Raw genomic sequence first — 26,114 nt, forward strand, 5'->3', positions numbered from 1 at the left:
TGCTGGTCGAAAAATCGACCTACAGCTATTGGTGCCGAGAAAATCTGAAACTATTCAGATATACTAATGATTATTTATTTATTTATTTATTTTATAATTCTAATACTTAAACCGTATGCAGAATATGTGCACACTGAGGTGGTTGAGTTATACATACTAGGGGGATTCTCTTGCTCTTGCAAGATTGCAGATTGCAAAAATCCTATACCGAAATATACAAGGGCACGAGAGCACCCATTGCAGGATCTAGTGATATATGAACGGCTGATTCGGTCAATTTATTGTAAATGACTATTGTGCATGACTATTGTGAATTGGCGCACCTTCTGCATTCATTCTTAACAAAAAAAACTGTACCAAATCTTTATAATATAAATAGAAATAAAATCTATTGAAAATTTACCTTCCTCAACAATTTAACGTCAAAATATGTATTTAAGTAAAATGACAGCTAGCACAGAGTTGCAATTATTTTTTTACGTGTCATTGCACGAGAATAAACATGGTTTTTAACACCCAAGAGGAAATATCTGCAATTCGTGCACCGTGCAAGAGCAAGAGAATACCCCTACCATGTTTATGAAATTGCTTGAAAATATGCTCTTGAGGAGACCTGAGTAAAGTTAAACGTTAATACAAGAAGTTCAGATAATAATAATAATAAGATACAAACGTTGTTTTTCAGGTATTTTCGATGTTATAAAAAAACAAAGTTTTATTGAAATATTTGTTTCATATCCATACATACATATATGTACATATGTATGTGTGTACATGTGAAAATATTTATGTAAGTACATATGTATGCAAGATTTTTATGAATACATACTACGACTGAGAATCAATCGCTAGGAAAATAAAAACTCTGAACGCTTGATATTTTTAAGCAAATTATACGTCCAATAAATACACGGTTCTATTAAGAACGTTATTGGTTAATTACGTTTTTTTGCATTCATAGTTGTCAATTTCGGCAAAATAAAAAGATGATGCGATATTACTATTTAGGTGATATACTCGTATACAAATTATTTTGTTATGTTTTTTATATCAGCTCCATACGACGAAAAAGTTAACTATTGACACAGAGTCGTGAGACATACATATATACATACGTTTGTATATGCATTATTTAAAAATATATAAAAATTCTCTTTCGTCTCTGACAAATCTCTTTGATTACTCTTTTGAAGGGTATGCATGTACATATGTGTGTGTAACGTTTACACTCAACTGCAAGTTAGAATGCATCTATTTAGTTGTATGTAGTTGTATACATATGTATAGTATATGTGTATCGCAGTTCGATGTCTTCATTATTGGAGTCTACTAGCCTTATGCTTTTCGTAACTGAAGCACCTTGGAGTTACAAATATACAAATCAATTAATTGCTTCAATGAGGTTAACGTGAATTGATCACGCTGTTGTGAGAGCTTAAAAAAAGTTTAGAAAATTTAGATGTTCAGAAAATTTGTGGCTTTTGACTGAGTAATAGATTCAGATCTTACAAGCTTACTCCCTGCATGTTTTATTAACATGGGATTTTGCCTGGAATTCAATTTGGAGCTAAACCAAGTTACGCACTTTCCACTCTGGATTCCAAAATCATAAAACCTTTATACTGCTTAGAACTCTGAACTCACCGGAAATTAAATTATTTTGTTGCTTTTTATAAACACTATTTCTCTGTCATGGCTAACTTTCATTTAAGTGGAAATTCTTCCCTATTCACTATAATATATACGATATTTTTACATACATAGATATACAGTTCATAATGATAGCTGCACTCCCTGTGTGTCGAGAAAAACAGAAAAAATTACTATTTTAAATAATTATTTTGCCAATAAATTATTTTTATTTCATAAAAGTATAAACATAGCATCATTAAATAAGGTTTCGACTTGATCCGACAGAGTTTCAGAAAATAAAACGTAACTTTATAAGTAATTTTGTTTTGATCCAGTTCCAACCGAAGCTCTTTGTGCTGACCTTAAATAATCCTTGGATATTCATTTAAAATCAATCGCACAGAAACAAACGCTCTACAGCTAGCTAATTGCTCTCGAACGTTCCAGAGTTCCCGATAACCAAAATCTAATTATCGAATAACTCAAACATTTTTTTTCGGATTTGATTAAAATTTTCAGAGAATAATATACTATATATAGGATATTATATTATATGAAAATGCAAAAATCGATTTTTGGAAAATTCCGGCTAACTAATTTGTAACATCTGTAAAGTTAAAAGGTTTATTTATGCGGTATTTATTGTATATCTGTGCATAATATCTTCTATGATTTCATTATTATTGACACAAGGTCTGAAATTTCGCACCAATATTGAAAAAAATAATTTATGACCAGTTAGGTACTGAATTGTATTTCATAAAATGAATAAATGAGAGCACTTTTATTTTTATGATTATCCCAACGGCATATATGAAACTCGCATTGTCACATATTCCTATTAATGTGCAACTGTATTTCGGTTCTCAAACCGCTAAGTCTGTAAGCAATTTAATTCGAAAAGTGTGTATAGCCAGTTTTTAGAATATAGGTAGTATTTACAAGAGCGTTTTGTGGGGAATTCTTAGCTAAACTTTTATGGCGATATAACTTCTTCATTATACTAAATTTTAGCACTTCCAGTGACTCTTTCATATTTTGAATATTTTGGAGATTGGAAAGGGCAGGAGGTTGTAGTCCAATTCGACCAAATTGCCGGTGGTGATGCGGAATGCTTGAGCTTGTGCGTTGTCATGGTGTAGGGTCATCTTTTATGTTCACAAAAGTGAGTGAACAAACTACCCATCATTATACCCTGAACAGGGTATATTAAGTTTGTCACGAAGTTTGTAACACCCAGAAGGAAGCGTCGGAGACCCTATAAAGTGTATATATAAATGATCAGTATGTTGAGCTGAGTCGATTTAGCCATGTACGTCTGTCTGTCTATCAGTCCGTATATATACGAACTAGTCCCTTAGTTTTTAAGATATCGTTTTGAAAATTTGCTACCACTATAACATACATATATATAGCTGCCATATAAACTGAACGTTCGGAATCAAGTTCTTGTATGGAAAACTTTTGCATTTGATGTGGTATCTTCACAAAATTTAATGGGTTACTGCTTAAGGTAATAATATAATCTCCGAAAAAATTGTTCAGATCGGATTACTATAACGTATAGCTTCCATACAAACTAAACACATATTTACTAAAAGAAATGCACCTGTGAAGAGTATATTAGCTTCGGTGCAGCCGAAGTTAACGTTTTTTCTTGCTTTTTAATGAACCCATCATTATAAATTTTTCTAAAATTCGTGGACACGCCTTTTGCCAAAATTTAGTACTGAGCTTGGCTGCGCCTAGTTTATCGAAAATCGTATATAGTGCGTAAAATCTTTTCTATATGGTAAAATGCTGACGACCCGTATAGCACAATTTATTTGGCAAAAAGTGTTTCCTCAAGATCAAAACTGATGTCTAGAATCCTGGACTGATGTCTGAAAACGATACCGAACATGAGGACATCAGTACATATTGCTGACTTTGATGTATTAATAAAATTATAAATTTACCTAATATACCCAGAAGAATGCATCATCCTTGAGTATTTTTTGATTTTTCTTTTTAACTGTAATACATATGTATATAATACCATGAAAATCTACAGTGTTTTAATTGCGTAAATTCTCACTGCACGAATAGATGGATTAACATATAAAAATATATTTCCTTTACACGTTTTCTTTTTTTGCTTTGATTTTTTTAATAGTGTGTTTTGTTTCAAAATCTGATTTTTGTTGCACTGTCTTATTTGACTGTCTCAATTAGCCGTGCAAAATTGAGATCAAGTATATAAAATATATGCTTTTCGAGTTATTCGATAATTAAGAAATGGTCCTCGACCGCTCTGAAACGTTGATATAAAACTTCAAATACGGTTTTCTTCAAAAAACGTTTTTTTTGAAATGGTGACCACTGCAAATTGAAAAATTCTATGGTAATTTAAAGCTCCTACTTAACTTTTGGGTTTTCACGAAAGTCTGGAAAAAATTAAAAACCAAAAAAAGATCATGTACTATTTTATCTAAACTTAGAACTATTATATCTTTCTCCTGTTAAATTTAGGTGAGTCTCCAAGGATTAGTGGATTAACACAAGCAAAAATTACTTTTAAAATAATTATTATTTTTTTTTAATTTCTATCAAGCCAAGTCGAAACTTCATTTAATGATGAATTATTTAATATAACTTCTGAATCTAGTGAGCTTGGTAATTTTTTATACATAATTATTTATTGCTCTGCTAAACTTGAACTAAAGTAAAATCACTAACTGGGGCTATATTTGTATACATGACACAATTCTTTAGATTAGCTCGTAACGATCGACCACCTTAATGGTTCCCTTCTTAAAGGGAGATAGTATAATGTTATAAAATAGTAATTGGAAATTCTTAGTTGTTTTCATAAACACACGTTGTCTCAGCAACTTTTTGAAGGCATTATTTACCTGTCATCCAATTCATACAGGTTTTTTTTTTCGATTTTTGTTTTTGTAATTTTTGTGTCCGTAATGGCAATACTCTTCGCTTTATTATGTGAAGAACGTCTTCATTAAGCCATCGAAAAACTTCAGAATGTGTATAGGAGATTGACTCACAAACCCACATACACATGCATATGGATATGTCGGTCTGTTTATTTAACAGTGCACGCTGTCAGATGGATGGTTGTGTATAAGATATTGCAGGCAAGCAATTATGTATGGAAAACAATCTCGGAAGCAACAAATAAGGGATGAAATGAGACAGTGAAAAGCATTATATCTGCATACATACATATATTGGGACTTTTTTTAATACGCCTTTCACACTGACTTAACACTGTGTTCAGTACCAGAATATACTTACATATGAGCCCCACATTGAATCCAACTATTTAAAAATATTTTACAACTATGTAGTATGATCCGCCAGTAACTAATGCCTTTACCCATCCAAGCAATGCCTGTTGATGACTTAGGTTAGATTAAGAGGTCGATCCTAAAGGGATCTCCCTTGAACAGCTTGTGTGTGATGCCCTAAGAGCTGACAATTGTCAAATTTTTGATTTAAAAGATAACATAATATTATTAGTTTTTTAGTTTAAAATGTTAAAAAATAAAGGCCTCAAATTGTTCATATTTATTCTTCTGTTTTAGTAAATCATAATAATAAAAAATAATTGGTATACATAAGTCTGATATTTTCAGACTTCTACTGATTTTAATCAGTAAATTTTAGCTGCAAACTAGTCCACTTTCGACTAGTTTCATAATTCACTGCAGTTGGTTAAAAACCCATATTCTCACTTATATATATTTTACATATAATGGGTTCGTTTAATATTTGATGGTTATTAAACTTGTAACAATTCGCATAATAATTTTTTTGTATTATTCTGCTTCTCTTATTAAGTTATATACATATATTATTTTTCTTTTACTCTGCAATTCTACATTCAAATACCCTTACTCTACTAACTTCGAAAAAATAGTTGACTTTGTGTTAATTTAGCAAGTATTTTTTTTTGTCGTTCGCTAACGAAAAAACGTGTCACATATGAATAAGAGCTGAAGGGTATCAATAATAGTAATGTTCACAACATTTTGCTACTACGATGTTAACAATGTATGTATATCCAAAACACTGAAATGGTCGGTTAACTCATTCGTAGATTAATTTCCAAAATTTTTCTGAAATTTAAAATTACTTTGGCAATATAATACCGATTCAACATTTCTTCGAAATTTATATTGATTTGGCAATAAAATACCGATGTTCAAAAATCCGTTGAAAAATATAAAAAATTAGCAAATCCATGTACATACTACACATATATTTTCAACATTATACATTTTGTAGCACTTTCAGCAAAAACCAGAACAGTGTACTTTGTTGCTGTAGTTTATGTTCTATCATTGTAAAATGAGAAGTACATACATACATACATATGTATTGTTCTCAACATGAACTAAGGCGTGTCATGGCGTGGCTGTCAATTTGGGCATAGCGACGAACTCTCGCTGGTGATCCGCCAGGCAGGAGATAAAGAACTGTGTGTAAAAGAGGAATTGTAAAATAGTTGTTTCGTGTTGTTCATTTACAAACTGATTGTATTACTCAGTGTTTTTATACTGGACAGTCGGATACGCTTATAAATAGTTATGCGGATTCAGTTATTGCCTGAATAGGTTTGCATATGTACATATGCATTTATGTATATACGCACACACTCCAATATGCATGTTTGCCATGGATGGATGTGTGACTATACACATTTTCTTCCTTTTACCTGTTTCATGTAGTATGTTTCTGATTTAGTTTAATTGCTTAATTTTATGTACATAGATGCTACTGAGTAGACATAAGGGCTGTTCGATCTTATTTGCCCGAGTTGACTTCACATCCAAATTTGTGGCGAGCTTCAGTGTAAAACGAAGCCAACAATTAAAATCGACCGGACTAGAATTATAAATGGGATAGTGTACACATACATACATTTATGCATATGTGGATGCTGTTAATACGTAAAGATATGTGAATATGGGCAAATTTGATGAGTTCATTCCTTTTTTGAGCAGGTAGCATTTTGTGTTAAACTGAGTCCTATAATTTACCGGATAGTAGCATACACAACCTATTTACCTGGATACACACATGTGTTTACGAATATGTTTCAATGTCTATAGAGGGGCTTACAGCTAGCTAAGTCGAGCAGACCTATAAAAATTCTACTTTCTAAGAATCCAAAAAGCTGAGCCAAACTAGTTTTCAAAACAATGTAAACGCACTTACATATGTATGTATGTTTTTAATGTTCAAAATTATAATTCAACTAGAGGACCCGTCCACGCTTTACTGTGGCTGACACATATATAATACTACTACTACCATCTTTATGATTTCTACTATTAGTTAGATTATAACTACTAGTTTATGAGATATAGCATTTTTGTAAAGCAACTTGTGTAATTTTACAAAAAAAATGCATCAATTATAAAGCATTTCGTGTGTTAATAAATCATTGGTTTTTGGGGGAAAATACTGTTGAATTTATGCTCTGCACGAGGGAATCAACCGTTGAAAAGAGGTTTGCTAAGTTGGAAAGAAGCGAAATGAGCACCGAGGAAATGGCGCCCTAAAGACGTGAAAGCTATGTGCAAAGTTGGTGCATCGCAAGTTCATACTATAACAAAAAAACGAATTGCTGATTCAGAGAAGTGTTTGAGTGGTCTTTAATGGCTCCATCATTTCACACTGGAGTCCAATCGATAGTAATTCTAGTGGACTGCACGTGACAAACCGATTCTCAAGCGTGAAGAAACGAAAAAGTCGGCTGGTATTCATCGACTGATTACAGAGCCAGTTATAATCCATTGTACTGCGTATTTGGTTACAGTTCTATTTTACCATTCCAAATATTTAGCAATTGTATTATTTTTGAGGCAGGATTAGTTTTAAATTGTACGCAAATACTTCATCGTTTCAGTTGAAATATTCCTCGTTAGAGAGCTGCAATAATAAACGTGTCCGAGCTAAATTCAAAGTGTTATAGGGAGAACCGCCGCTCCGGCCGACCTGTACCGCCGCAAACGCTACGTCTCGCAATTTTTAAGCCTGTAATATCTTCAAAAATATTCATTATATCATATGCAGTAAAGGGCCATACAGATCTATAATAAATCAAAAATGTATTTAAGGCATTTAATTGAATAAGTATTAATGCTGTATTGGTTAAAATCGCTTCGAAAATATGTTATTGTGGGATATCCATAAGAGATAGACATATACCATCGCGCGGAGTTTCTGTAGACCTTTTCAATGTGTACAATACTAAGTACATTGTTTTAATAAATCTTGTAGAGTTCAGCCTACGTTTGCAATGTAAGTGGAAAAATGTAATTACTTACGACATCGCATTAGAGACCTCAAAAGTAACAGTATTTCTCCACTATTTAATGGATGTCATTACACATATGAACTTTCCTCTTCAATCACTCTATCTATTAAAAAAAAAAACCCATCAAAATCCGTCGCGTAGTTTTAAAGATTTAAGCATACAAAGGGTCATAGGGACAGAAAACGCGACTTTGTTTTGTACTATGTATTGATTATTTCGTGTACTTTCAAGTATTTTTGGGCAAATTTTTTTTCTGATTTCTTATATCGACCAATTTTTTTGTAACGATCATACACAAATAATTTGTGCAGCAAAATATTACGATGTGCAATAATAGAGCGCCAGAAATCACCCAAAAATTGGACAATACAATGCCCAAAAAGGCTTGAAATGGCCAAAAAACCTTTTCCTAACATTGTCAATGTGTCGAAATAATCTGTGACTGCAGTTTTTGTCAATTCGTTATTAATAAATATTTGAAAAATACCTTACAAATACGAAATAAATAAATAATACCTTTGAACTTTCAAGAAGTATAATGCGTTTTATGGGATTTTAATGATTTTTATTGGCGCTGCTCGAAATAAGATATGTATATACATACATACACATATGTATAGTATAGTACAATATATAAAGCAACCGCAATGCCTGGCGATGCATCAGTCAAAAAACAGTCTTGTTCATTAGCAACTATCAGTTTAAATCATATACATAAGTACATATGTACATAGGTAAAGAAATATATTGAAATACCCTGACAGCAGATGTGTGATGATATTGAACACTTGCTTATGATTTAAAAAATTCTTTTTTTGTATGAATTTTTGGTCCGCCTAGAACCAGGTACCTTCCTGCCAAATCGTCTCAGCCGTTCTTGAGTTATAAATATATATGCCTCCTTACGGATCTTCTACGGGATACTAACGAAATCGAGTTTTATTTTTATACATAAAATGAACTATTGTAATAATATGAAACTGAAAGTTCGCTCAAGGTTCCTATTATGAGTTGTTTTAGATATTCGATTTTCACTAGGAATGGTGAAATTCATACTCCGGGTTGACAAATCCATAAATTTTTCTGAAGTTTTAAATTATCCGCCGAATACGTTTTTTGATTTACGTATAGCGGTGTTTTGTGGTATTAGGAGTAATCAGATCTTACAAATAGATCTTTTTTTTGCATTTTCTTAAAGTAAAATATCTTTGAACCTCTGAAAATTTGTAGATAATTTAACAGATACTTTTCGAGTTGTTCGATGATTAGCCAATAGTACTCGAGCGTTGCGGAACGTTGGTGTAAAACTTCAAATGCGTTTTTTACAAAACTATGTTTTTGGAACTGGTGACCAGTGTAGTTCGAAAATCGCTTGATATATTTCAATGAAATTTATGCAGCTTTTTAAATACTTGAAAAATTTAGTCTGATTGAAGGTTTTTTTAATTTTAATTTTCTATAACAATACTCTGTTGGTTTTTTCCCGAAAATCTGGAAAGAAAATTCCTGAGGCTGACATTTTGTTACTTAAAAAACAAAAAAAAGAACAAAAACTGCGAAACACTAAATTATCTATTAATAAAATTATTTTTTTTTTCGTTTTTACTTTTATAAAAAAATTAAATTTCCTGGCAAAAAAATGTTAAATTTAAATAACAGCCTCCTTAATTTAATTTGTAGCCGTGAAGAAATGTAGAAGTGGTGGGTACGAGGAACTTGTAACTTTTTTACGGTTCCTGTAATGCAATCGAACCACTAATGTTTATGTAATTTTTCAATCCAAAAGCGAAGTATTGCCAATAGCCTGAAATACATACATATACATACAATATATTTTTTGTTTGTCAATGTTGCTTTACTTTTATTAGGATATCTTTCAAGGGCAGGCGAAAATTACGAGATGTGACAACTTGCTTCCACTTATATCTGAACAATTATTATACCCTGAACAGGGTATACTTAGTTTGTGACTAAGCTTGTAACACCCAGAAGGAAGCGTCGGATACCCTATAAAGTACTATATATACATATATAAATGATCAGTATGTTGAGCAGAGTCGATTTAGCCATGTCCGTCTGTCTGTCTATCAGTCCGTATATATACGAACTAGTCCCTCAGTCTTTAAGATATCGTTTTGAAAATTTGCAGACTTCATTTTCTCTTCAAGAAGCTGCTCATTTGTGGGAACGACCGATATCGGATCACTATAACATAACGATCGGAATCAAGTTCTTGTATGGAAAACTTTCACATTTGACAAAGTATCTTCACAAAAGTTGGCACAGGTTATTTTCTAAGATAATAATGTAATATACGAAGAAATTTTTCAGATCGGCTTACAATAGCATATAGCTGCGGTGCAAACTGAACGATCGGAATCTAGTACTGGTAGGGAAAACTTTTAAATTTGACGATATATCTTCACGAAATTTGGTATAGATTATTTTCTAATGCAACAATGTAATATCCAAAGAAATTGTTCATATCGGTTAACTATAGCATATAGCTGCCATACAAATTGAATGATTGGAATCAAATGCTTGCATGGGAAACTTCCTCATTTGACAATATATCTTCACGAAATTTGGTATGAGTTATTGTTCATAGAAATGATATAATATCGGAAAAAATTTTTCAGATCGGCTAACTCTAGCCGAACGATGCCATACAAACCGAACGATGGGAATCAAGGGCTTCTATGGAAAACTTTTGCATTTGACATGGTTTCTTCACGAAATTTGACATGGATTACTGATTAAGGTAATAATTTATTCTCCGAAAAAATTGTTAAGATCGGATCACTATAGATATAGCTTCCATACAAACTGAACACATATTTACTAAAAGAAATGTACCTGCGAAGGGTATATTAGCTTCGGTGCAGCCGAAATTACGGTTTTTTCTTGTTTTTTATTGAATATATCTCAATGAAACCGTGCTTTTAGGCTGTAATCTGGAATAAGCAAATTAGATTTGTACTTTCCTCTGACACACAGTACCAAAATTTCAATTAACGATTGTTTTTTTACTTAAGGTAGTAGTCTGGTAACTTGGGTTTAAAAAATCGATTTTTTTTGCTTAGTTTGAAAGTACAATATCTTGAAAATACACTGTGAAAATTTCAGACAGAAATTCGAACCATTTCGGGAGTTATAACGAGTTTCCTCGGAGTCCACTCTCTCAGAGTTGTTGAACTTTGAACACGTTTTTCTCAAAACATAGTTTTTCTGGTCGGCCCGGGTCCTAACTTTTTTCTACTGGACCGATTGCTTTCAAATTTTAACAGGCTGTTCTACACACTTATAGTTCTCGTCGATACTAACGAGAATTTTTTTTCACTTCTAACTTTTTATTTTACAACCCTTTCTTTGCTAAAATAAAAGAACTTTTTTTCAAAGTCCGCCATTTTGTTATTTACCCTTGAAATTTAACTTCAGTAGTTCCGACCAGAATGACATGTCTAAAGATTAAGAATAATCAAGAATATTTTTTTTGAGGTTCCAACTTCTAGTGACAATAATAATAGTAATAAAGTATTAAATTTTTTCAAATACATTTTTTTTATATTTTCAATATGTAAATAAAAGCACTTTGAATATTCAAGATAATTCATTCTTATTTTCTTATAAAAAACCACCCTCCAAAGAAGTCATGAAAATAGGCATAAGCTGCGAGACTACTACCTTAATAAGAAAATAAAGTAGTTGTCAGAAGCACCTTTAAAAGTACATACATAAATCTGTTCATACAAACTCATATGTATATGGTATATACTATAATGTACACATTGTTAAGACACACAGCTTCATTATTAGCATTCAAGAAATATATTATTCGACTCCCCAATGTCTTAAAACAGAAAAGAGTTTTTATGTTCGCTTTATGTTTCGTCCATTTATAAATTTTTATGACTAAATCTCATACTGCCGTAGCATGCTTCACAAGAGTAAACTACTTTTCTTCACATAATAATCCGCTGTAACCCTGTAAATATAGTAAAATTTGCTCCGATTTATAATGAACATCTCTGTGTACATATGTATATCTCAGAAAATTCATATCTAAATAAAATGTAATAAAGGTTCGTAAATACAAGAAAAATTATACATATTTCCATTAAAGATACCCCGAAAATACAGTAGGCAACTGCTTAAGATCTGTTTCTTGATTTTGACATATTTACATACTAGAATTACTTCATAGTAATTGATAATATGTGTTACACAAAGTGGTATTTCTAATATATTTATTTACAATATTTAGGAATTTTTCCTTCTTAAATGCATGAATTTTACGTTTCCAAGATGATACACGATCAAGAAATTGCTTTTAAAAGACAATTCTCTCACACTTTTTTACGACCCGACTCTGACTTTACGAACTTGAACGCCGTTTTGATTTCAATTTATTCATTCAAGTCGTTGGGTAAGTCGATCAAGTTAAACATCTGTTCACATAGTTTTACAAACAAATTAAATTCAATTGACGGAATATCTCGTTATAATCATCGAATGATATCAAAATGTATGTACAGGATTTTCCAATAAATGTGATATGATTTTAAAAAACTAGCACACTAATTGTTCAGATAATTTAAAGGTTTTTTATTTATTGAAATTTTTTTTGTTGAAATTAACTAATCGATCCGATTTTTTCATAAATAAATACAATTTTGAATTATGAATATAAAATGATTTTTTTTTATGTTTATTTATTGGGAGTATAATAGTTAAACAAATTGTTGAAATGACACGTAAAAAAGAGGTCCTGTACGATGTCCACGATTGCGGCCGCAATTTTGATCTGAAACAAAAATTTGAAAAAGATTATTAATATGTAGGAAAGTCGCTATCGCGCTATGGAAGCTTTGTTTGTTTTGTTGAAATTTGACAAAGTGGCGTCGGTTTGAACAAACAGTATCGAATTTGACCCTCTTTTGACAGTTTTTCGTAAAAAAATATAGGAAGTCTTAAAAAAAATATAAAAGCTTCCATAGCGCGATAGCGAATGATGTTAAAAATGTTCTCTTCAAATTGGCAGTAGATATCTTCAAAACTCTTCGTTTGTGAGGGGAAACTATTTTGAAAAACACCATTCTGAGAAAAACGCGTTTAAAGATTGGAGTCGCTATGTTCTCCACTCTATTCTCTTTCTACAAGAAACGCTGTAGCGACCGTAATAGTTTGAATTTCGTTTTCAGAACTTGAGAAAATGTTTATTACAGTGTATACTATCTGGTAATGTAGCATAAAAAAATCGATTTCTCTAAAAATTCTCATTGATCCCTTAATATCATTCAAAAGGCCTCCACGAATTCTTTTGCAAGAACGAATTCGATTAACTCAATTTTCGAGAACTTTTCTACTAAATCAAGTCGTTTGTCATAGACTTCTGGAATATAATGGTTATTCATGAGTAATTTTTGGATTTTCTTCGCACCAGAATGGTTAATTTACCGCACCACAGGGATGAAAGTGAGCCTCATCGAAGAGGATGCTTTTCTTCAAAAACCGCTATCGTTTTCAAGTTATTCCAAGGTAAAATGGCTTCAGTTCCTGAGTGAGAACAATTTTATACTGATGCAACGCAAAAGAAAGTCTTGGAATCGACAAATTGCGGTCTATTTGTTTATATTGCGGTATATTTTCAATACTTCGAGCGGTTCTTTATCTTATTGGCACTTGAACATTGTGTTAAGAAAATGTACTCTCGAAATTTTTAACAATTCGACGAATAGCGAGCAATGGTGCACGATTATTACGACCATAAAATGGTAAAAGCGCATGAAAAGTTGCAATTAGAGAACGATTGTTTTGATAATAAAATTGAATAATATGTAAACGTTGTTCTTACGTATATCACTCCATTATGTAATTGTAAGGATCACTGAATACAAAAAAAAAAAACAGATCATGACTTAGTTAAAATGGCCGAAACGACACTTAGAAAATCATAGCATACCTTTTGGAAAACCCGTTATATCAATCCATTATATACATATAATCTGTAGCAGCATTTGCTATTCGGTTTCGCTCGAATATAGCCCAACTTCAGTTTTGTTTTGTTATTGTAGTGGTTACCTAAGGCAAGACGAGAATTAAATGATCAAGACTGCATGTAGTGCTCTTCATACTTCAATGCGTTAGAACAGGAAGTACAATAGCGGCTGAAAACTTGTGAAATGGCAATGGCAGTGGACAAAACAGCGTTAACGAAAGCGACGCTAAAAACAAAAATGCCAACAAACAACATCCAGTTTACTGTCTCAATTAAGATGATGACTTATTTTATAAACTATGGGGTCTGTACTGAATAAGTCGTCTTCTTTCTTTTTTCCCCATTTTTCTGTTTTATTTCAGTGCCACTTGTGTTGATGCTTCTCGATTGCGGTTTTGCAAGATTGTTCCATGCAATCGCTTTTGTTTTGTTTTTATGAACATGGTCATTCGTACTTAAATATCAACTTACATGTTATCTTTACGGGTATATATAAACATATAAAAACGCATATGTGTATGTAAATAATATGAATATGTTCTTCATATGCCACTCCACGGTCTTGAATGTTGTTCATACAGATTTAGGCATGTTTGGGTACCGACGTAATGCACTATTGAAGTTCTTAAGCACTCAGAGTTCTATGATGCGTCCAACAATTCGCTTTTCTCCATAATTGTACTCGATATAGCATAATCAGTAGTTGCCAACTTTTCTGTAAGTGTTTTAAGTATTACATTAAGGGGAGGGGTAAGGTTTTTAAGTTAAAAAAAAGGAATTTTTTTGCGAATTTATTTCTTAAATACGGATTGAGTAATTTTATTCGGACCTTTGGTACATTATTTACCACACTTTTAAAAATATATTGTTATTTTTCATGCAGAAATATTGAAGCATAAGCCGGTAACAGATATGTATGTATTCTCCCATTAACACTTGAGAAAAAGGCCTTTGCGGTGTTCACCATAACTCGGCTGGAAATTATGCGAAAATAAAAAATCAAAAAAAATTAGTGAAATTATAATCAAACCTTCCCCCATCGTTCCCTGATATTTTTTTTTAATTTAAAAATTTGTGGCTGTCATTTAAAGTGAAGAATACTATTTTTCATTTCACCCTTATTGTAAAAAAAAATTTGACTTTGAAAAAGTAGATTTGAGAAAAACGCGCCTAAAATTTATAAACTAATTGTCAAAAGTATGCTCAATAATGTACAAAGGGTTTTTTTTAGATTTTATCGTAATACGAGTTTGAAAATGGCGACAGAAGTAGCAAATTATATTCTTAACTTGGACCCAAACACAGAACGGCCTGCAAGATTTCAGACCAATTAAATGAAACAGTATAATACTACCGCGAGCTATATGATGAAGTGGAGGCAAAGAAGACACAGCGATTAATGACTTTGAAATTTATTATTATTATTTTATCATATTTAAAATATTTTTTGTTTATTCCTTTTAACAGTAATCCACATATATGTACATACATATATACTACCATGTAAATTCTCACAGAATGAGTGGATAGATTTACATGTAAAATGGGATCTTTTTTACACGGATTATTTTTTAAATCGGTCCTAATAGTGAGTTTTATATGAAAATCTGATTTTTTTGCACTTTTTTCACGATTAATTTACTATCCCAGTTAACCGTGCAAAAAGGAAATCAGTTGTACAGACAGACACGCGGACATGACTAAATGAACTCAGTACTTCCAACATGTGTTCACCAATATATTCATTAATATAAAATAAAATATCCAAATTTTCCTGATAACGATGGTGCATAAAATCAAAAATTTTCGGCTCAGATCTTCCTCTCGTACCTCGAAAACCCATTGACGTTTTACTTTATATTTATGTACACCTATGTACATATTACTGTGATCAAATTGAAAGGTGAATCTTTAATTTACACTTCGCGTGTTTTCAAATCGGTAATTTTTTTTCCTGTAAGTTGGTAGTACTATTAGTAACATCTATGCTAGACTTCACGTCAAAATATCCATTAGTATTTCAGATACGCGTCGTTTTGTGAGGCTTTAAAAGTGAATTCTTCGGTTTCTACTACTATATGTCTAACTTATTGAACAAAGAAGTGCGATAATGCACCATCTCATACTGAATGGTTATTCCTGATCATTTCGCCACATTTTCAAATAATATCATGCCGCAACCACCGCATTTGCCTGATTTACCTTCGTGTAACTTTTGGCTATTCAGCAAATTCACATGACCACTCCGAGGACACCGTTTTGACTCAATTGAGGATATAAAAGCTAAATTGAATAAGGCTCAGATGGCCGTCACAACGGAGGATTTTTCCAATTGCTATAATGACTGGAAAATTCGTTGGCATAAGTGTATTGCAGCGGGAGGGGATTACTTTGAAGGAGATGAAATGGACAAAATTCACCTTTGAATTTGATCACAGTACCTATATGTAAGTATATTTCAGCTCAACATTTGCATTCGCAGGCAAGTTAGGCAATAGGCTAACTAGGGCGCAAGAATTTTAGGTTGGCATTTTGGAAAATTTTCTTTGCATGGTTTTTTTTTAATTTTATTTAAATAAAATTTAAAATAATTTACAAAATTATTTCATTTATTCTATTTGCATATCTTTATCTTACATTTATTATATTTCTTCTGTACGTGTGTATGTCACTGAACTCTTCCTAAACGGCTTGACCGATTTCAATGAAATTTTTTGTGTGTCTGCAGGTGGCTTCTAGAAGGATTTGAATTTACATTTCGGTATAATTTAAATTTATATTTAAATATATTTATAAATTAGTTTAGGTTTCGGAATACTTTATATTAGATCCTAAAGACTGTGCAACTGACGCTGTATAGAATTTTCAATCATATTCCATTCGGATTTCAGTTTGTCCCAACAGATAGTGCTGCGGTCGAATTCAGCAATACTATAAATGTACTTACTATACATATGTATTTAAAACCTCGATTCCTTCTTGTGTTATAAAAAATCATGTGTGTGTTAAAATTATATTGGAATATAATTAGTGTTTTTGGAAATATAGTCTGGAATTTAAGTAAGTATTTTATAATAATTTTCTTTCATATGTTCACCTGCATTGGTTAAAATGCGCCCTAATGGTACATATCATTGTGTTTGATTTAAAATGTTTTACATTGGATCCCACAGACCGCGCTATTATCGCTAACAGATGGTATGAAATATTACATTAGGGTCTGATTTGTGTTTTGCAAATTTAGAACAGAATTGAAGTAAGTAATATATTTTATATAATGCAGTGGCAATTGCTTCATCAGGCATTGCCAGCCACTTTGCTGTGTAATACTATAAACCATGTTATAGATAGAAGCATTCAGGCATGGATTTCTAAAGTATTCAAAAAATGAAAAATTGCTATATGAGATGAATGTACGATCGTCTACAAGCATTCACTTGAAAAATCTTGGCTTGTCTGACAAAGATATCAAGTGTAGTTCAAATATTTTTGAACATGCATGTCATAGAATATGCTGAGATATTACAAAATATGGTAAGGGCCAAACATAGCAAGACTTTGTTTATACTTTTTTCTTCAAAATATATATCGTCCCCTCAAAGTAATCCGTCTTGATCCCAATACACTTGTGACAACGTTTTTTCCAATCCTCAAACAGTTGCCAAAGCCAATTTACGAAATAGCCTTCAATGCGCGTAGCGATTCACATCTAATGTTTTCAATTAACTGAAAACGGTTTCCGCTGAGTAGTCGCTTGAGTTTGTTGAATAGCGAAAAGTCATACGGGGCTCAATCAGGCGAATACGATGGTTACGCTTCGATGTAGGTTATACAAATAGCTTCGCGCAAACGACCCATAATACTCAAGTAGTATTCCTTATTGACAGTGGGAAGGAATTCGATTACACCACACCTAGATAATCGAAGAAAACTGTCAACATAAACTTGATTTCTGACCTGCTTTATCGTGTGATCCTTATTCGGCTAACCTTTGCCATGATATTCGGCCGATTGATCGACAGTTGCCGAGTTGTAAGCATAGATCTAAGACTCATCGCTATTAATAATATGTTTCATGACATCGTGGTAGTCGGAAATGATTGATTCACAGACGTGCAACGCTGTTTTGAGTAATTTTAGAACCAATCGTGTTTTCACTTTTCTTAGGCCCAAATTATATTTCAAAATGGTTTTCACTGATCCTTCCGATATTCCAACGAAGTTGGCCAGTAAAATCTTTGAGTATTATCGTCGATTATCAAACGCCAACTCCTTTATTTTATTGACGTGCTGATGATCAGTTGATGCCGATGGCCGTCCTGGACGTAAGTTTTCGTGTACGCATTCTCGACGCACTTTGAATAATTTGTGCCAATCAAAAACATTTGCTCGTGACAGATAATTTCACCGAAGTCCTTTTCGAACATTCCGAACGTTTGGGCACCATAAATTTGATGTCGCAGAAATTTTTAAGGTATGAAAAGTGAACTTTCTGAATATGTGATGGTTATTATTGGGAAACGAAAATTAGTGAAATTTTTAGTTTGAATAAAACAACGAAAATTGTTTCATCTATAAGCAAAATATGCGTTATTAGAAAGGCAATCCACACGATCTCTATGGCTCACTATTGCATCCCGAAAATTACGGTTCGGTGCGGTTTATAAGCCGGCGGCGTAATTCGGCCGTACTTTTTTCGTGATGATCAAGATCGACACGTTACCGCTCAAAGATAACCGAATATTTTTGACCTGAATTGAATGATATCAACTTGGACTTGTGGTTCCAACAGGACGGCACCACAAGCCACACAGCGAATGTCACAATCGATTTATTGAAAACCAAGTTTGGCGAACGTGTTATCTCACGAAATGGCCCATCAATTGGCCTCCTCGGTCGTGAAATTTGACGCCATTAGACTATTTCCTGTGAGGCAACGTCAAGTCTATGGTCTATGCAAACAAGCCAGCGACGATTGATGAACTTTGTACGAATATCGAACGTGAATTTATAGCCGTATCGGCCGATTTATGCTTGAAAACCTTCGAAAATTAGGTTTAACGTCTGGACTGGACTTCTGCAAGCGTGTCCGTGGGGGCCATGCAAAATAAATCGAGTTCCATACATAATGGCATCGAATGTACTTTCACAGATATACAAAATTTCGTTGATATCTCAAACTAAATTTACTTTAACTTTCTTTTTTAAACGAATAATAACCAAATAATTAATAACTAAATATTATGATATTTGTTATTTTCTTAGGTTCTTAATAGATCATGAAACGTTGTTCTTTTCTGTCTGCGCCTGCTATTTCTAGTCTTTCCTAGTTGTCGGGCTTCAGTGTTTACGTGATTTTGTAACCTTTTGCTTGTTTCGATGCCGCGTCAATGTATAATGGCGCAGCGTATCCCTATAGTTGAATTGTCCGTATGTCCAAATAGGTTTCAAAGTTTGATTGTAGACCATGATTTTATTTGATTTTGTTAAGGGTGATTTCTTGCCGATTAACCAATTTATTTTGTTGTATTTTAGTTTTAGTTCTGAAACTTTTTTTTTGTATATGATCCTTCCAATTCAACTATGCATCCCACGTCATACTAAGATATTTCACAAAGATGGAGTACGGAATTACTTCATTTCCAATATGCACGTTTTGTTAGTAGCACTTTTGTTAGTGAAGTTTATATGGATAAATTTCAACTCGTTTAAAGTAATGTACTATTTCTGTGTCCATTCCACAATTTGATTTAGTGAAGATTGCTTTCTGTGCGGCGACTGAACTTCATTTCTGCCGGTCGTAATGATGAAGGTATCATCTACAAATGTGGGGATTGCGCAGTTTGGCGGCGTAGACATGTCGCTAGTAAACAAAATGTATAAGAGTGGTTCCAGGACACTTCCTAGGGGTACACCTGTTTTTATCGGCCGTAACGTAGCATATGATTGTCCCTGCTTGATTCTGAAGTAGCGGTTGCTCAGTCAAAGTCAACTAGATCGGTTAGATACTCTGGAAAGTGAAGTTTTAATTTATGTAGTGAGCCATGGTGCCATACTATCGAAGGCCTGGAATACGTCAAGAAAAACAGCTGTGCAATTGTGCTTTTTCCCATCGCATCTTCGATTATGTTCGTTAATCGATGAACTTAATCGATTGAGGAATGTTGGGATCTAAATCCAAAATGATGAAATCGTATAAGTCCCTTTTCTTCAATTATGTTCTGAAGTCTTCTATAGTCATACATCTGAAAATAGGCAACAGTGAGATTGGACGATATAACGAGGCCTCATGTGCGCTTTTGCCAGGTTTTTGTACCATAATGATTTCAGATACTCCCTATGACAATGGGAGTTGCTGAGATTTTAGCAAGCGCTTATTATCGTCGTAAGCTTTGCTATTGCTTTTCGCGTTAGATTTTTTATTACATCATCAGTAACCAAGTCGAAGCCGGGAGCCCTTTTTGGTTTAAATATATTTTTAATGATATTTTCCACTTCTTTATTTGTTGCTGGTTGGATTTCACACACGTATTGCGATTCTTCTACCTGCGGTAAAGTACCATCGAGCGCAACAGGACTCTGAAAAAACTACCGCTTTTTCTTGGTCGCTTTTGGCCCAGGATCCGTTTGGCTTTCTGAGAGGTGTATTCGACAGAATTGGTTTCCTAACATTATTTACAGCTTTCCAAAGGGAATAACATGTATTTTTGTATGGCGTTAATTTAATAATATAATTAGAAATATTGTGGTTTGTAAATTACTTTATTTTGATGCTGAGAAGCTTAGTTAAATTGCTTAATTATATTTTATATTGAGGTGTAAGTCGCGTGATTTGCCTTTTTTACGTAGTTTTCTCTTTTTCTTTATAAGTCCTAAACCATCGGAAGGATATTTAGTATAAAATTTTTTTTGTTTAGGAACAATAGTACTTTTCCAAGCCGATTCTTGAATAGTTTTCCTAACTGTATGAACTTCATCTTCTAAAATATTTTTGAATCTAAACTTTGAAATACTTCCAATCCGTATGTCTATTAGAGCCATTTAGGATTAGATATACTGGCGAATCAACCGAATTTAAGTCCAACCCATTTCCCATGATAATGATAATGAAGGTCTTAGATATTTGTCGAGTGATGAAAAGTCGATCAGGTCAAGTAATTTTCTTGTGTCGGGAGGGTGACTGTCTGTCTGTCCGTCCGTCCGTCCATGCAAGCTGTAACTTGAATAAAAGTTTAGATATCTTAAGGAATTTCGGTATGCAGGCTTTTTAGTACAAAAAAGTTGAAGTTCGTAGATAGGCGTAATCAGACCACTGCCAAGCCCACAAATCGCCATTAACCGAAAACATATGAAGTGCCATAACTAAGCACTTAATTAAGATATATAACTCATATTTGGCATAGAAGATCGCAGTAGCCAGGGGCACCTATGGGTAAAAATTTTTAAAAAGTGGGAGTGGCCCCGCCCTCTTATAAGTTTATGTAATATACTTATATCTCCTAAACCACTTAGGCTACAAACACCAAACTCTCTTAGTATTGCGCATTGCAATTTTATGGTGACAGACGGCAGACTTGTGCATTTAGACAGTTGATAGTGAAATTTGTTTATTTATAAAAAAAAAATTGAAAAAAAAATGAATAAGATAAATTATTAATAGAAATTTTGGTATTTTTGGAAAATCAATATAAATTTTACGAAAAAATTCGTTTATTATTAACTATGTTAAAAGATAATAGAGTGGAATTAAAAGTAATAATTGATTGTAATGCGGAAAAAGTGTGCGAAAAAATTAAGAATAATGGAAAAATGGATAGCAAACTGTGCGTTGTTTATTTTCTGCCCTCTAAATATATTAAATTTTTTTTTGTTGATATACTTGTACATAATTTAATTAGCAATATAAAACTGCTTACCTCTGATGCTGCAAACGCAAAGGAGGTGACACACTTCAAGCGACATCTGTCAAAAAATAGCAAAAATCGGCCATTTGTGAGCAGTGTTGCCTATTCAAATTTGGTAAATTCAGCTAAATGCACGAAATTCTTGTGCATTACAAACTTGCATTAACATGGGTCTAATGCGCAAGTAAATGTAATTTTATATATGTATGTATGTATGTATAAACCTATATCTATCTCGATTAGTTTTAGGTGATACCTACAACCGTTAGGTGAACAAAACTTTAATACTATGTAGCAACTGGTTGCAAGAGTTTATTTAAATAGTGATCACATCAAACTTTCAAAAATTGTGTTCTTCAAATGCAAAATTTTCACAATAAGTACTTAGCAGAATTTGCTCTTGAAGAAGTGAAATGAAAATATTCTCACTTGATTATAAGTCTTTTCTATTCCCCACTTGTATTGCGCCAAAGTATTAAAGAAATTGTATTATTGTCATTAGAGCTTTACTGTATTTAGTTAGCCGAGCTCTACTGCTGCTGTCTGATGACAGACAAACGTTAACCGACATTCCACATGCGACATATGCGGATGAAATAAAAGTATGTTGGAAAGAACATAGCAAGCACTTTCAACTTCAATATGATACATTAGCCTCAAGATTCTCTGAACAATTGCTACACAATGCATACATTCGACTTCCAGAGAAGTTTTGCAAAAATGTGGCTACCAGAGATGAATTAATAAAGGGTAGCTATCTAAATTTACGACATAGTTATACTAATCATGTATGGCTACGTGAACGAGTTTTTTAGCTGCGAAAAATTTAGAAAAAATTTAGTGAAATTAATTTCAAAATACAACAAACAGTATTGCTAGGAAATAACATTCAAATCGATTGACACGAGTGTTAATCCTGTCGAAGTTGTCAATTATCCTGTAGAGTTTCTTCTACCACGGACCCCAACGATTCCTTCATATTTTCCTATACTGTTTAAACGTTTACAACATCCAATCCCCTAGCATTTGTCAAGATCATTAATTAGCCATAAGGGAGATTACATGGGTTTCCTCGGGCAAAAAATGACCTTTTTTCAATAATTTTTTTTACATATAAAAAATTAAATATTTTAATGAAAGTTTTTTTTTAAAAGACTCATATTTAATAAACATTTTGTAAAATTTTCAAAAAAGTATATCAAAATGGCAGTCATTACGACGCTATTTCCGGCAGTCCCTCGGAAAAAAGGTGCATCCGCTTTGTCAGCAGAACTTCTTTCAGGATCATCTGAAATAAAAATAAAAAATACGTGTTTTAGTAAAGACAATAAACTAGGTATTGGACGAAGGAAAAAAAATGAAAATTGGATTTTTGGCAGACGTTTTTATGAAAAAATGCAAATTACGATCAAAATTTCTCAACATTTTTGTTTTTTAAATAGTTGTAATTAAAAAAAAAGATCGGTTGACTAGTTCGCGGGAAATCTCGACAACCGACTTTGAAAACAAAGCTTTGAGAAAAACGTGTTTAAAGGCGGCTCCTTAGCCTAGCTAGCCTCGAGCGCACAAGTTTTCAAGGCTGTATCTCCGAAACTATTAGTCGGATAACTTAAAAATTTAGGACAAGATTCTAGAGATGTTATAGAATTTAATAAGACAAAAAAAAAAATCGATTTTTTGAAACTGTGAAACCCATGTAACCCCATAAGGTCAAACAATGACAATTTATGCCTTAAATCTAAAAAACCCGTGCTATTCGCATTGCGTATTCCACGCTTGAAAATCCATAGAATTGGTTTATGTACATTAGGGTGCTTCCAAAAAAAATTTTTGAGTTTTTTTTTTCAACTCTTACCCCCTTAAATACTAGTGATTGACAAAAAAAATCTTCCCTCAAACCAGGCGCTGTAGCTTAAGTCTAAGGGGCCATTTAACATAGAAATTTTCGTTTTTTCATTCAAACTGGAATTTCACCAATTAATTTTCGTTTCTCAAAATTAACCGTCTCATATTCAGAAAATTGGCTTTTCAAACTCAGTGGATAACCAAAACGGTCCAGATTTTTACAGTTTATTCAAAAGATGTTGAAATTTCAGAATTAAATACGTGTGTTCTAAGAAACATCTGTCGGCTCCGCTAGTTGTTTGGAGTTTCATATTTTCGAATTTAAATACAAATTAAAAGCAACAACGGGAGTATTATTAATTTCTAATTCCGTTGATTTGCGCACAAAATATCAGATATTGATGTGTATACTTTCGATCAAAAATGGCACCAGTTCCTAAGAACCATACCATAGATATCGTAGTCTGCGCCAGTCAAAAGTTGTAATTATTTAAAATGCATTCTTAATAGCTATCGACAGCAAGGAAATGGAGAGTTTATGTTAATGTTTCTTCTTCTAATTTAGGAAAAAACAGCAAAATGAGTCTACTTGTATTTTTCCAAATTAATTTTCAATTTAAGGAACATATTAATAGAAAACGTAAAATGAGTAAACAATATTGTAGAAATATGTACATTTTCTTCTTCCTTACTAGCGTAGACGCCGCTTTAGCGGTTATAGCCGAGTTAACAACAGCACGCCAGTCGTTTCTTCTTTCCTCAATTTGTCGCCAATTCGAGATATCAAATGCAGCCAGGTCCTTCTCCACCTTATCTCTCCTCTTCCTCTGCTTCCCTCGGTGAAAACTGCGTCCAATACTTTCAGATATGGAGTGTTTTCATCCATTCAGGCGACATGACCAAGCCAGCGTAGCCGCTGTCTCTTAATTCGCTGAACTATGTCGTCGCATAACTCGTACAGTTTATCTTTGCATCGAATGCGACATTCGCCGTTGCCAATGCGCAAAATGTCCATGTCGTCCATGCCTCTGCACCACATAGCAGGACGGGAATAAAGAGTTACTTATAGAGTTTGGTATTTGTTCATCGAGAGAGGTCTTTACTTCTCAACTGCCTTATCAGTCTGAAGTAGCACCTGCTGGCAAGAGTTATTCTGCGTTGGATTTCCAGGCTGACATTGTTGGTGGGGTTGATACTGGTTTCAACGAAACGACGAAAATTCCCACGACTTCGAAGTTATGACTGTCAACAGTGACGTGAGAGCCAAGTCGCGAGTGCGACGACTGTTAGATGACAGGAGATATTTCGTCTTGCCCTCGTTCACTACAGACCCATTTGCTTTGCTTCCTTATCCAGTCTGGAGAAAGCAGAACTAACGGCGCGGGTGTTGAGGCCAATGATATCAATATCATCGGCATACCCCAGCAGCTGTACACTCTTATAGAAGATTGTATCTGCTCGATTAAGTTCTGCAGCTTGAATTATTTTCTCCAACAGCAGATTGAAGAACTCGTACCATAGGCCGTCGCCTGACAGAGCTTATCAACGTTAGTGAACACAGCTGTATTAGTTTTTCGGGAATACAGAATTCAGACATAGTGGAACAAAGACAAGTCCATTTCGTGCTCTCAAAAGCAGCTTTGAAATCGACGAACAATTGGTGAGTGGATCCTCTTCTTACAGGTCCCTTCCCAGACTTGGCGCATGGCGAATATCTGCTGAAGTTGCTGATTTTCCAGACCTAAAGCTCCACTAATGAGGTCCGATCAGTTTGTTGGCGTTGGGATTTATTCTTTCACACAATACCCTCGATAAAACTTTATATGCGATGTTCAGGATGCTTATTCCACGGTATTTAGGGCAGCCTCTGCCGCGTTGTTTTTCTTCAGACGGGTAATTGCTGTTCGGACTTCTTCATGTTCGAGCAATGGATCGTCCGCTTCATCGTCATCGATTGTGGAATCTGGTTCACCATCTCCTGGTGTTATACTTTCACTGCCATTCAGACGGCTGGAGAAGTGTTCCCTTCATAATTTCACTATGCTTTGGCCATCAGTCACTAGATCACTTCTGGGCGTCCTACTAGAGTATCCGGTTTTACAACTTTTTATTAATCGCCGCATCTTTTCGTGGAATTTTCGAGCATTACCCTTGTCGGCCATATTGTCAAGCTCATCGCTCTCACGCATTTCGTCCTCTTTCTTTTTGTATGTAAATGCGTCTCGCTTCCCTCTTCAACTCTCGGTATCTATCCAATCTCGCACGTATTGCGGTCTTTTGAAAAATTGCGAGGTAGGCGAGGTAGGTCTGTAGATATACAGTTGACCAATAAGGTTTACATACACCTAGTTCTATTAAATTACCACAGGTTTATTTGTTATAAAATGAATAAATTTTGTGTTTTTTTCTA

The 26,114-nt window shown here is 33.5% G+C and overlaps 1 protein-coding gene and 1 long non-coding RNA gene across 2 annotated transcripts in view; one reads left to right on the forward strand and one right to left on the reverse strand.

The window, feature by feature from the left end:
* The window catches only part of LOC126765708 (uncharacterized), a 52,175-nt gene that overhangs the window by 20,269 nt on the left and 5,792 nt on the right, over positions 1-26,114 (forward strand). The window lies entirely within an intron of this gene.
* LOC126765783 (uncharacterized) lies at positions 12,610-14,411 on the reverse strand. The gene is made up of 3 exons (XR_007668576.1): positions 13,920-14,411; positions 13,812-13,844; positions 12,610-12,761 (listed from the first exon to the last, which is right to left on the reverse strand). It is a non-coding gene; the product is annotated as an uncharacterized LOC126765783 (long non-coding RNA).

Source organism: Bactrocera neohumeralis, unplaced genomic scaffold (genome assembly GCF_024586455.1).
Source record: "Bactrocera neohumeralis isolate Rockhampton unplaced genomic scaffold, APGP_CSIRO_Bneo_wtdbg2-racon-allhic-juicebox.fasta_v2 cluster11, whole genome shotgun sequence".
In the NCBI taxonomy this organism is placed as follows: domain Eukaryota; kingdom Metazoa; phylum Arthropoda; class Insecta; order Diptera; family Tephritidae; genus Bactrocera; species Bactrocera neohumeralis.